The sequence below is a fragment of the Camelus bactrianus genome, chromosome 11 (genome assembly GCF_048773025.1).
Source record: "Camelus bactrianus isolate YW-2024 breed Bactrian camel chromosome 11, ASM4877302v1, whole genome shotgun sequence".
Lineage (NCBI taxonomy): Eukaryota > Metazoa > Chordata > Mammalia > Artiodactyla > Camelidae > Camelus > Camelus bactrianus.
In genome coordinates this window covers 38,084,536-38,096,574 of record NC_133549.1, presented here as the reverse complement: position 1 = coordinate 38,096,574, position 12,039 = coordinate 38,084,536, and the positions used below count along the sequence as shown (strand labels likewise).

At 48.7% G+C, this 12,039-nt stretch overlaps 1 protein-coding gene across 1 annotated transcript in view; it reads left to right on the top strand.

Annotated features, from left to right (window-relative positions):
- The window catches only part of SORCS3 (sortilin related VPS10 domain containing receptor 3), a 565,587-nt gene that overhangs the window by 257,983 nt on the left and 295,565 nt on the right, over positions 1-12,039 (top strand). The window lies entirely within an intron of this gene.

The following is a 12,039-nucleotide window of genomic DNA, read 5'->3' as shown; positions in this document are numbered from 1 at the left end:
TTTCAGAGTTTCTTAAATGCTGAAAATGGCACTCCCCAGCTCTCCTTCTGCAATCTGTTTGCATTCCCCAGTGGTTTTGCAAATCCTTTCTTTAGCGAGGTAGGCTCAGGGATGATCTTCAACCCAGTGTGCAGAGGTCCCTGATCTCTGAGTCCAACCTGGTGGAGTCCAAGCGGTGGCTTAGAACCATGATTGTGCTACTCAAAGCAGGGCAACTTGGACTCAGACCCTTAACATCACAGCCCAGCCACCCCTTCTCCTCACTCCCACCTGGCTGTCCTCAGCAAAGGGAAGAAGCAGGATTGGTGACTCCTGGTTCAGCGTTGGTAATTGATGCCCGGAGATCCAGCCAGCTCCAGGAGTCCCCACACCTGGGACTGTGCCTCCCAGCCAAGTGCCAAAACTCTGCTGATCAAGACAGCCGTTTAGGTGCCTGTTGCTGGTTTTAGCTGAGTCATTCTTTTCTTTGTCCCAAAGGGTTGTCCTTTTCCCATTTCTCAATATTGTTATTTGAATTACTGAACATTAGAGCTGGATGGAAGGGATCATAGATTTCATCTATACGAGCAGTTGTTGATAGTTTTTGAACTGCAGCTCCTTTGCAAATGTGATTAAAGTGCTAGGCCTCCTCTTTAGAAACATGCCCCCACATGCAAAATTTTGCAAACAATTTTTAGATATTTATGAACACCTTGAATTCCATCTGTGGACCCAAGGTGTCCGTGGAGTCTTGATTAAGGATCCTTCATCTATTCCAATAGTCTCGATTCCCAGATGAGGAAACTGAAGCCAGAAAAGACCACAGAGGCGGGTAAGAAATGGAGCCAGAGTTAGAGCATGGGATTTCTGATGCTCAGACCAGGTGTCTTTGCTTTGGACCACGCTCTGCTCCTTTCCCTTCCATGTAATCACAGCCCTGGGCTTCAGAATTGATGGTCTAGTCCTGACCTGGGAACTTGAGGCAGTTGCTTTGTGACCTTGAATTAAAGCTTGGTGCCATGCCCATGTGGACACATGATAAAACTTGACCCAATCAACTCAGCAGTGGTCTATGTCAAGTCTTCCTTTGCGCTCTCCCTTCATTAAGAAGGAAGCTGAGGCCCACGGAGCCTCGCCCATGGCACTAGGCTGGTTAGCAGCAGAATGGACACCTGGTCTCTTTAACTCCCAGCTTAAAGCTCCTCCCATCCCCCACAGTAGCTTGGGGCCGGAGAATCACAGGGGGTGTCTGCACTCTGGAAGAAGCAGGGGGTGGGTATTTGACAGATGGCAGGTGCCCTTCAGTGCTGATCTCTGACCTCTGTCTGGACCACAAGAATTAATCACATCTTCATGTAGGTGGTGGATCACCTGTCTTTGTGAGGATTTTCCCAAGTGGCACTTGAAGGGTCACACCTGTTTGCATCCATTCTGGTAGTCATCTGTCATGTGTGGTGCCTGTTGGACTCCTACTGATCACGACACTTCTTTCGGTCTTCTGCCATTTTTCTCCACTCTTGACTGTTAACCTCTTTTTGGTATAACCTAGAGGTGCTCAGTCGTGTGGGAAACCAAGGGCGGGATAAGGCTGATGCTGAGGGCTAGAAGAACGTGCAGCTGGGATTTGGAGACCACTGGTGCAGAGATGCACCTCCGTTTCTCCTTCCCAGAGGTGATGTTCAGACCATGGGCTCTCTGGAGCAGTTCCTCACAGGAATTATCACTCAGTTAACAAAAGTTAGGTCTGTTTTGTCTTGTCTTTTCTGAGAACCACCTCCAAAGCACAATTAAATGCCACCTAAGAGACACTGTCACCCAGAAAGTTAAAAGTACGGACATTTTCTTCACTCAGTTCAGGGAAAGACAAAAAGACAGGCTCATGAATGCCATGGGTTTATATATTTATTTTGGAAATAGCAATATAGATTAATTTCATAAAGGGACTGTGGGATCCTGAAATGCTTTCTGAATCATCCAAGCGGAGATAAACTTAGATTCGGTTTCATTTTACTATAAGCGTGTTTGCCTGTATTTGGAGCCGCTGGACACTGATGACGCACAAGCATCCTTCGTGGTGACTCTCTTAACCAGAGTATTGGGTTTACTAGACCTGCACTGCTCAAGCCACTCAGGCAAAGTGACAGTTAGATGTAAATGAAAATACTCTTATTTGCTTATTGGTCTAGTGCTCTGGGCCATTATGACCTTGGGTTTTATTTAGTTTTTTTAATTAAAAAAATGGGGGGATTAGTTTTTTTATTTATTTACTTTTTTTTTTAAATGGAGGTACTGGGGATTGAACCCAGGACCTCGAGCACGCTAAGCATGAGCTCAACCACTGAGCTATACCCTCCCCCCATGACCTTGTAATGCAACTGGCTTTTGTTGTTGTTTCTTTGTTACATATGTCTTGAAGTTTAAACCTGTGGTCATCTGGAGTCTCATCTCAGCTTGAATTCATCATGATTCTTTTGGTTCTCTCTGCACCCAAATTATCTGTAGCTCCCCATGATCTTCAACTGGCTAGTGGCAGTAGTCTGCAGCAGATTCTTCCAGCTAATCTTGTCCAAATACTTGCTTTTCACCTAATGTGTTACTTATTTAACGCATGGCTACTGCTTTCCTGGAGGCTGTGAGTACATCAGAGTTCCGTTACCCCTAGTAAAACAGTAAATTGTGCCTGTATTAGTGTAGGTATTCCCAAAGCTTCTTAACACTTTTCTGACAACATGAAATCTCCAAATGCAGATAGCCATTGAGTTGAGAGGAGAAGTGTTAACATCTGTACAGCGAGCTTAGGTAGCATTAATTGAGCATCTACTATACTAAGGTTCCCTTAAGAGCTCTCGCTCTATAATCGCCAGCCCTCCCAGCCACCTTAGAAGGCAGGCAAGGTAATGACCTCTGTGCATATCACACCAGGCTGTGTTACTTGTAAATGGTGGGTCTGCAACAGACTTCCCAAGAGCTTTTATTTGGGGGGGCAAGTTAGGATACATCTGGCAATGCCGGACTCCCTTAAGGAAGCTGAGATTTGGACTAGTCATACCGACTCATCTTTTTCCAGATGAGAGTATTGATATGAAGTGCCGGAGAGATACTTGAGTTGAATTCTAGACCACCTTGTGGTGCAGTGGCATCAGGATTATTTTAATGGCTTTGACCTGCCCTAGTTGTATTTGATGTGCATTCTGCATCCCTCACTGTTTGTCTTTGGCTGGCCATTGGCCACTGAGCTCACTGTCTGGGTGATGTCTGAGCCCAGCACTTTGAAGACGGAGAGCAGTGCATTAGCTCCCGAGGTGTATGAGGTCTGCCCCTGGAGGAGGGGCTCTGCTGGGGTGTGGTGTCTGAGCTCCAGCTCACAGCCTCCCCTCCCCTTGGCAGGAGATAAACACCCCTGGGTTCCTAGAACTCACTACTATCAGTGGACTCTGTCTTTGGGCCAATGCAGAGTGGTGTGTGCCAAGGTCAAGCCTGCATTGAACAGCGTTGTGCTTTATACAAACAGGCTGAAGTCTTTGTGCCTCAACCAGACAGGGACTGAGCTACCATGCGTGTCGATTTGAGAGCAAATCTTTGAGTGGAAAGAGAAATGCAGGCGTGTTATGGCCTAATTGCTCTGGCTCAAAAGCAGCTGCCACCTGCAGATTTGGAAACAGTGAACGGAGAACATAGACCATCCTGACTGCCAGCGAATGCGATCAAATTACTGCAGGGGAGAGGTGTGTGTGCCTGTGTGTGTGGATGGAGGAGGGATGGAGTGGGGATGGAGGACTGTAAGGGCTGACATCACAGTAGGAGAAACACTTTTTTATAGAGCTCTTACTAAATTCCAGGCACTGGACTAAATTCATTTCTACCCTCTGTTAAGTTTCACTGTTAATCCCCTGAGCTTGGTAGTTTTATTCCCATTTGGCAGGTCAAAAAACTGAGGCTCAGGCAGATGAGCCATTTGCTTTCTCTGAGGTATCTGGTCAGCGGGGGGTCAGGATCCCCACTCACCTCTGCTGGACCAGCCAGGCCGTGCTGTCTGCTTGGACCTGCCACAGCTTGGCTGGCCTGCCCACAGACACAAAGTCCAGGCGAGTGCTTTCATCTGTTAGTAGGAACTCTGGTGCCTGGGTTTTCTGCCCATTAGTGTTAGAGGATTACCTTCTTAGAGGAGGGGAGGAGTGTTAGATCCTCCTTTCCTAATTGATTTACCAGCGAGAAGGATAATTACTTCCAGGCTACCCTGCAGAAATACAGTGGGAATTACCCGTCAGATTTCTCCGATGAGCAGGCTGCCTCTGTCAAGCTGTTAAAGAAGCATTGTGTGTGTGGTCGGATTTTGGTTATTCCCGTGTCATTCTCTTAACACGGCAGCATCACCCTTGAGCTCACTTTGATACGCTGAGAAACCTCTAAACAAAACAGAATACAGAATCTTGAAATCTCAGACTCCTGCTTTCCCTGACCACATCTCCAGAGATTGTGGGAGGGTCAGGGAGAGGAAGCTCTGAGGTAGTACTCTTTCAATTCACAGATATTAAAATCTCTTACACTAAAGCAAAGCAAAAAAAAAAAAAAGAATGTGGAAGGCTAATTTTAGGCTGTGAAGCCATCTGTTAAGTGTCTAGCTCTGAGCAAAGTATTTTGGATGGCAGCTTCCTGCTTTCAGAAATGTGCAATCTACTTGGGCAGACAAGATGCACACAGAAAACAACCACCTGCATGGACCTGGGATCTCAGACTCAGATGCACACAAGGGCTGGGCAGGTAATGCCAGAGAGAGATGGGGGCCCGGCGGGACTGTCGTCCAAGCTCCTGATGACCGTTGTCATGTGAGAGCGAGGGCTCAGTATAGCCACGCCATCTTTGTCACCAGTTCCTGATTTTCTTAAGAGATTATTCTCTGCATATTTTCAGATGTAACTTCTATATTTTGAAATGTTTTAGATAAGCTAGGGTGTGGGGTTCAGGGTGTGGTGTCTGGCAGGCTGTCCCAAATCGACTTCAATCCCTTGTATTCCAATTGGTGTCATGCACGTGCCATATTCTGAGTAGTAAGTAAATCTCCCAGTGGAAAGTTAACATTTGCAGAGTAGCCTTTGGGGCAACAGGAGAAGGCTAGCACAGAGAAGCTGCTCTTGCTGGGGCCTGCAGTGATGCAATGATCTGTGTGAGAGAAAAAGGAAGCTGAGCATGGCTTGCAGAGACCTCCCTTTGACTCAGAAGTATCACGAGGCAGGTTCTGCAGTGCAAAGGGACTTTTCGTGTCATTTAAAGGTAAGACCACTAGAGCAGGAGAAAGAGGCAGACATCTTTCTCGTCCTGGTTCTGCCTCTGAGTAACTGAATGATCTTGAATAAGCCAGCCCCCTCTCAGAGCCTCCATGTCCCTGTTTGTATAGTGGCAAGTTTAGGTCCTATCCTTTGTGAGGCTCCTTCAATCTTAGGTGGTCTAGATGACCACCATGTGGTCTTTGGGCTCAGTGGATAGCCAGTTGGGTGGTCCTTGGTATGATCCCCATAGCTCTTGGTTTTATGGCCACCTATTGGCCAGCTAAGCCCTCCCATTCAGGCCAGCTCTTCTGAAGTCACAGTTCCTTGTTCAGGAGGTGATTGGTTCCCTGCAACCTGCTGTCTCTCTTGGCAGAACTCAGAACCGCAGCATCCTCAATGGCACAGTTGAGGGGTCCATCAGCATGAGCATCACCGTCCTCATCCAGGCATGCACAGCCCTCCCCCACCAGGAAAGGGAGCTAGAGATGCTGTTGGCATTTGTTCTGGCAACCCAGGGGGCGAGGACACCAAGCATCACCATAGCAGGCAAGGGGCCAGCTCTGCTGTATCACACTTCTTCCTTTCTGGCCACCTGCTTCTGTAGTCTCATCTCTGTGGGTCCTGCTTTCTCCCTTCAGAATATGTGCATAATGAGCTATATGTTAAAGAGCAAGTAACAGAAGTCCCTCTTAGTGCTAATATTCATTTCTGTTTCCAAAGGGCACAAGTGTTTATGATAATAATAAAAATGACAATAATAATAATAATGGTTGTGAGAATAAGATGGAGGGGGAAGAGAGGGGGAGGGGAAAAGGGAGGAGAGAGAGCAGCTAGCATTTTTTGAGAATTTTTACTATGTGCCCCAAATTATTCTAAATGCTTTATGTGAGTTAACTCATTTACTGCTTCTCCAGCCACCCTATGATGTTGGTACTATCATTATTCCATTTACAACGGATGAAAGTTTGGCACCAAGAGGTCAGTGACCTGCTCAAATTTGGTTGCTGGTGGTCCCTCCCCTTGATCTAATGTGCTCATCTAACTCACTTTCTCTCATATTTAATTCTTCGACTCACTGCATGTTGGGGATAAAAGGGTCCTCAGAGACGGTCTAGGCAGGCCCTAGTTGAACAGAAGAGACCACTCGGGGACTTGCCCGAGGTCATGAAGTGATTTGCAGCAGAGCCTCCGGTGCAGGATCGGGGTCTGCTGACTCCTCGTCCAGTGTTGTCTGCCAAGCCCGTGGGCAGTTGGCAGCTGGAGCCCACAGATCTGATGGCGAACCCCAACTGGGTACCAAGGTGGATGCGAGCAGGGAGCAGTTGGGAATGCATGCTCCCAAGCCTGTCACTGAATGTGCGTTATAGCTGTAGGTTTTGTACAAACATCCTCAGCTTCTTTGTTCTCTGGTCTCAAAGCCTGAGGGTCATTGTGGCTGGAATCCTATTTCATATGCACCTGGAAGAGAAATCAAGGGTCTGGAATCCAGACAGCCTGTAGTACACTGGAAGCACAGAGCGGTTGAGTAGCATGCCCAAGGTGAACGGCTATCAAAGAAATGAGAGGGGGGGTCTCCCCTGCGGAAGGGATCAGGATTTCTGTTTAGTCCTTTCTCTTCCTGAGCTGTGGGGAAGTCATTTAAATTGTCTCAGCCTCTGTTTCTCAATCTGTAAAATAGGTATAAAAGATCATTGACCTATCCCCTCCTTCTGGGACCATAAATAAGATAAAATGAGAACCATAATATTGTTTTGGAGGAAACCAGTGACAGAAAGGGAGGGGAAGACTGACTCTTCAGATGGAGCTGGCCTTGTGGTCAAACTGGAAACCCCTGTGAGCCGGCTCCTAGCTGCGTCCCTGGTGCTGACAGCAGGGCTGCTGGGCCCCGCCTGCTGGGTCGCCTACTTCTTGGCTTACTTGGAGGCGGGATGCAGATCCCAGAACCCTGGGTTTTTTAAGAGCCTCTCTTCCTGCCCTGTCCAGAAGGCACACTGCCACCTGCTTTTTTTTTCAGTCATCTTCCCTGTCTTTTAAAACCAAACCTGCTGACTGCCTGGGAGAGATTGATTTTTCTGCTGACGGAGAGAGATGGTCCTACTCTTGTTAATTCACAACCACCTTGTTTTTCTTGCCTCATAAATTAATAGTTACCAAGAGGCTAGAGCAGTGTTTTGGGAGATGAGTTTAGTGGAAAATGTGTGAAAGGAAGGAGTGAAAAAAGGAAAAGAACAGAACTTGGACCAAACCTTCTTCATTTACTGATTCCAAGTCCAAACTTTTTTCTTCTTGGTATGTAAAGGAACCAGAGAGTAACCTCCCGGGGAATGAAAGTATCTGACTTCATCAGGGGCTGAGAAATCAGAATAAAGCAAAGTTAAGAAGTCAGAAGAGAGGTGGATCAATGAGGGGAAAGGCACTGGTTTACAAATTTCCATTTGCCTTTGCAAGTGTGACCCGCGATGGAGTGCGGTTCAATTCAAACTAATCACTTAAAGGAAAAGGAGTCTAGAGCAATTCTTGGAAATTCCCTCTTTAGTCACAAAGTCTCTTTCTCAGTAAGTATGTGTCTGTGGTCCCCTGTGTAAATTACTGCAGTGTGCTCTGGCCAAGAATTTATTCAAGGCGCATTAAAATGATTACTAGTTTTTTTTTTTTCTTTTACATTTTATTTGAAAATGGGAAGAATATAAACCTATAGCCTGGCTTCTCTGCAAAGTGTCCTTTGGGGTTTGCATGGAGTAGATCATATTTTTTAAAAATAAGGATATGACTTGCAGTAAGATTATCCAGGCATTTTAAGATGAATAATAAATGTTAGCCATTTACTGTACTTCATGGCTTTTGTTTGCCTCACCTAGTTTTTAATTTGATTTTTATTGGTTTGGATTTTCTGTGTATGTGTATGTGTGCACATGCATCTGTGTGTATATAAAGATGCTCAACAAACAGCATTATGAAAACTTTAGAAATACCTGGAGGAGTGAATACAGCTGGCAGCTGGAAGAAAGATGTGGTCCTGTGATGTAATCAGAGCTGATGAAAGACAGAGGCAAAAATGGGGCAGGCGTTGGAAGAAAGCTTGGGATTTGGAGAAGGAGGGGACAGGATGAAGGTTTGGCAGTGTGACGAGGTGTATTGACTTTAGCAGTGGCAAGCTGGGAGAGAGGCGGGTGGGGCTGGGTATTGTAGACCCGTCAAAGCTCAGGGCTGTAGTAGGACTCAGCGCAGAAGGGCACGGGGAGCCATGGCAGGCTCCTGAGCGGAGGCTGAGAGGATGAGAGCTGTGCAGGAAGGGCTGACAAAGGCCTCTTGGACCAATGAGGTGCCCGTGTTAAGCATCCTCTTCCATCTCTTCTCCCTGCCCTGCCCCCACCAGACCTTCTGGGTGTGTTTTCTGAGCATCACAGGCAAGAGCAGTTTTTGCAAAGAGCTCGTGAAGGCAGGGTAATGTGTTCTTCCTAATGTTCCGATGCTCAGTTATATAGCAAATGGGTCTCCCTGCCCCCGAGGTAGAGATATCTGTGACAAAAACAACCACTGCCACCGGTGACAGGAACGACTCTGTTGTTTTCTTCCTCGGTGAGCTCAACCAAGCAGACAGATTGCTACTGGCACGCAGCCTCGCCCCTCGCCCGTCCCCCCCATTACCAGCCCAAGGTCAGAATGACAGACGTCAGTGCTCAGCACACGCTCTGCTGGTGAGCGTGTCCGGGTAATGAGGGGCGAGCATCCTGGGATTCCCGGGGCTGCCAAATGGCTCGAGGGCAGGTTTGGAGCAGACAAGTCCCTGTCCCTGAGTGTTGGGGTCTGAGCCGGCAGTGCAGAGTGAGACGCTGACCTCAGTGACAAATGGCGGCCCAGCTAGGAGCTGGCAGCCCCATGCAGAGGGCCCCCGTTGCAGGCCCAGACAGCCATCCCTGTCCCTCCACAGCAGAGTCTAACTCTGGGGAGTGGCTTGGGCTGTCTTATGAAGACCAAACAGAGGAAAGAAATGAACCAGAGAGGATGGAGGTGTGGACCAGAGAGAAATGTGCGTGAGTGTTTCCCGGCTGCCAGGGTTGGGAAAGAGTGAGGTTCGGTTTAGAAGCTGACCAGCTGTTCCTGGTTCCTCCCTGGTGCCTGGTGACGAGTTACGATGTGGAGGGAAAAGCTTTGCAGCACACTTTGGATGTATGATTTACCTTCTCTAAGCCTTAGCTTTCTCATCCGTAAATGGGGCTCACAATAGGAGTAAAAAAAAACCTAAGAACTAAATAATGCCTAGAAAGTGCACAGAGTAGATGCTCAACCATGCGACCCCTCCCCGCACCCCCCCCACACCAGTTAAATGAACTTCTCTTTGCCGTCCTGTCTGCTCAGTGGTGCCTCCCAGGTCCCAGGATCCCATGTCTACAAAGCTGACTTTTCCATCCTGGGGAAAGGAATCTACCCAGGCTCAAACCAGCATTAGGCAAAATCCTTTCAACTTCAGAAACAAGAAAAAAAAAGTGCTCCTCTGCATCCCTTCTGTTTCTCCCTCTATCCAGCCACCTGCTTTGTGTGCCTTCTCACTGATCCATTGATTGCTTCTCTCTTACTTAATGGAGTATAAATGAAAAGTGATGGCTGCCAGCCCTGGGCAGTGTGCGCAATGCAAGTTTCCACCCATTTTCACCCAAGCCCCATTAGGCACATAGAACCAGTGAAACAGGGATTTTCACATCCAGCCCTGCCTGGTTCCAGAATCCAGGTAGCCCCTCCAGCCTTGAAACCCACGGAGCACCATCTCCACCTGTGCACCCGCACGTCCGGATTCATGGCTCCTTCTTGGTGATGTGCAGATGGTCTGTCTCGATATTACGCATTTGTGGAGTGCCTTGCTGGGGTGGAGGGCACTGTGCCAGGCCCAGGGAGAGTGCAGCCCCCTCAGGCCTGGACCCCACACTGGCAGAGATTGTGTTTAAGTGGAACTGTCATTTGGGACAGGGAGCTGGGAGAGCTGCTGGTGGCCCGAGAGCTCAGAACCTGTGGTTATGACAGCAACTGCTAGACTGGACCTCAGGACCAGGTTCTAGGTCCAGCTCGGGCCTTAGAAAGAAAAAAAGAGGCTAACATTGATTGAGCACTTCCTGGGAGCCATGCTGATGGTTCTACCTGACGTTTTTCTTACACACATAGATATGTAAATACTGTAATTATCCCCATTTTACAAGAAAGTTGGGGAGGTAAGAGAATGAGAGTGATTGTGAGTGCTCAAGGGAGGGAAGGAGAGAGAGAGACAGAGACAGAGGGAGCACACTGAGGCAAGAAGACAGACGTCTCCCCGCTACAGAGAGGCCAGGCCAGGTTGTAAACCCAGATTGTCCAAAAGCTTGAAACACGAGCTTTTTACTCTGGTGTCCTATTGGCTTCCCTCAGCTTAGAGGGACACTGGTGGCCTTCCAGAAACTTCTCTGTACGTATCTCAAACAAGAGCGCAGATGTGCAGAGGGATGTGCTTCCTTCTAGTCTAGCAACGCCCTGGTCCCATGCTGGGAAGTTGTGCGAGATGTGCCCTGCAGAGAGGAGAAGCCAGAGGAACGCAGGGTTGCAGAGTCTCCTCACACGTGGGACAGACAGGAGGCTGGGGAGGACGGGGCAGTGCACTGCCTGTGGAAGATGCCGTAGTGTTCAGTCATTCACCAGAGGAAGCCGTGAGGCTCGGCTCTGGCATTCCCACTCGGAAACCCCCATAGGGCGGGGGCTGGTTGGGTTCCCAGGGGTCTCTTTCCACTTGGGCAAGAAGCCACTTGGTGCAGATCCTGCTCTACCTCTCAGCAGCTGGTGGCTTGGGCACATTATTTAGTATTTCTAAGCTTCCGTGTCCTCGTCTGTGTCATCATGATAATACGAGTACCCACCTCTTGGGCCGATAGGAGGATTATGCTTGCAGATTTTTAGCCAGTGACTGACCCCAGCTGCCCGGTTAGTAAATACTGTTATTATTACTCTTATTGTCACCCTGAGGTCAGGACAACTGGCACCTATAAACCAGGGGTCATTCCACATTGGATCTGCCCATTGACCAGTGGCGCTCAGCCTGGCTGGGCACGCAGGGCCCTCTCTTGGGCATCTCCCTGTTGTCGGGTTTGGAGAAGTGTGGAGCTGGTGGGTGACTCGAAGTTTGTCTGGTTTAAGCCCCTCGTTCAACTGATGAAGACACTGAGTCCCAGTGGGGGCACTCTCACTTGGTCAGGGTTTCCTAGCCATTTAATGGCCGAACTATGGTTTTGGAAATCGGATTTCTGGCTTCAAGCCAAGTGCTCCCCCGGTTAAGTGACACAGAAAGACGCTGCATGATACAGGCAGCCCCAGGCAGACAGGTGGCCAAGGATACTGACCCCTGGGAGCTTTGAGGCTCTCTGTCCAGTAAGCCTAGAGTCCCTAGGGCCCTGGGGTTAGAAGAGGCCGGGTCAGTCTTTCAGCCCAGGGTGACTTAGATGGGGAACTGCCCATGGGCCTGTGGGCATGGATGAGATCTCCAGGGCCAGGTTAGACCCAGGGCAGGCAAAGGCAGCAAAATCAGACGACAGTCTAAGTCAAGGTTAAACAAGGAGTGAAAAGGTCCCAAATTGGAGAAAGAAGGTCTGTTAAAGTCCAGAGGGTGAGAAAGGGCCCCACCCAGAAGGACAAGCCAGCAGGGAAGGGAGCAGAAAGACCGGCCATGGAGTGCAAGGCAGGCCTGGGCACGGGGCTCCCGACTGAGACTGTGCGGTTGTCGGCAGCCCATTTTTGTCCAGGACCTTCCCCTTGTTGCGGGTTGGTATCAGGAGAG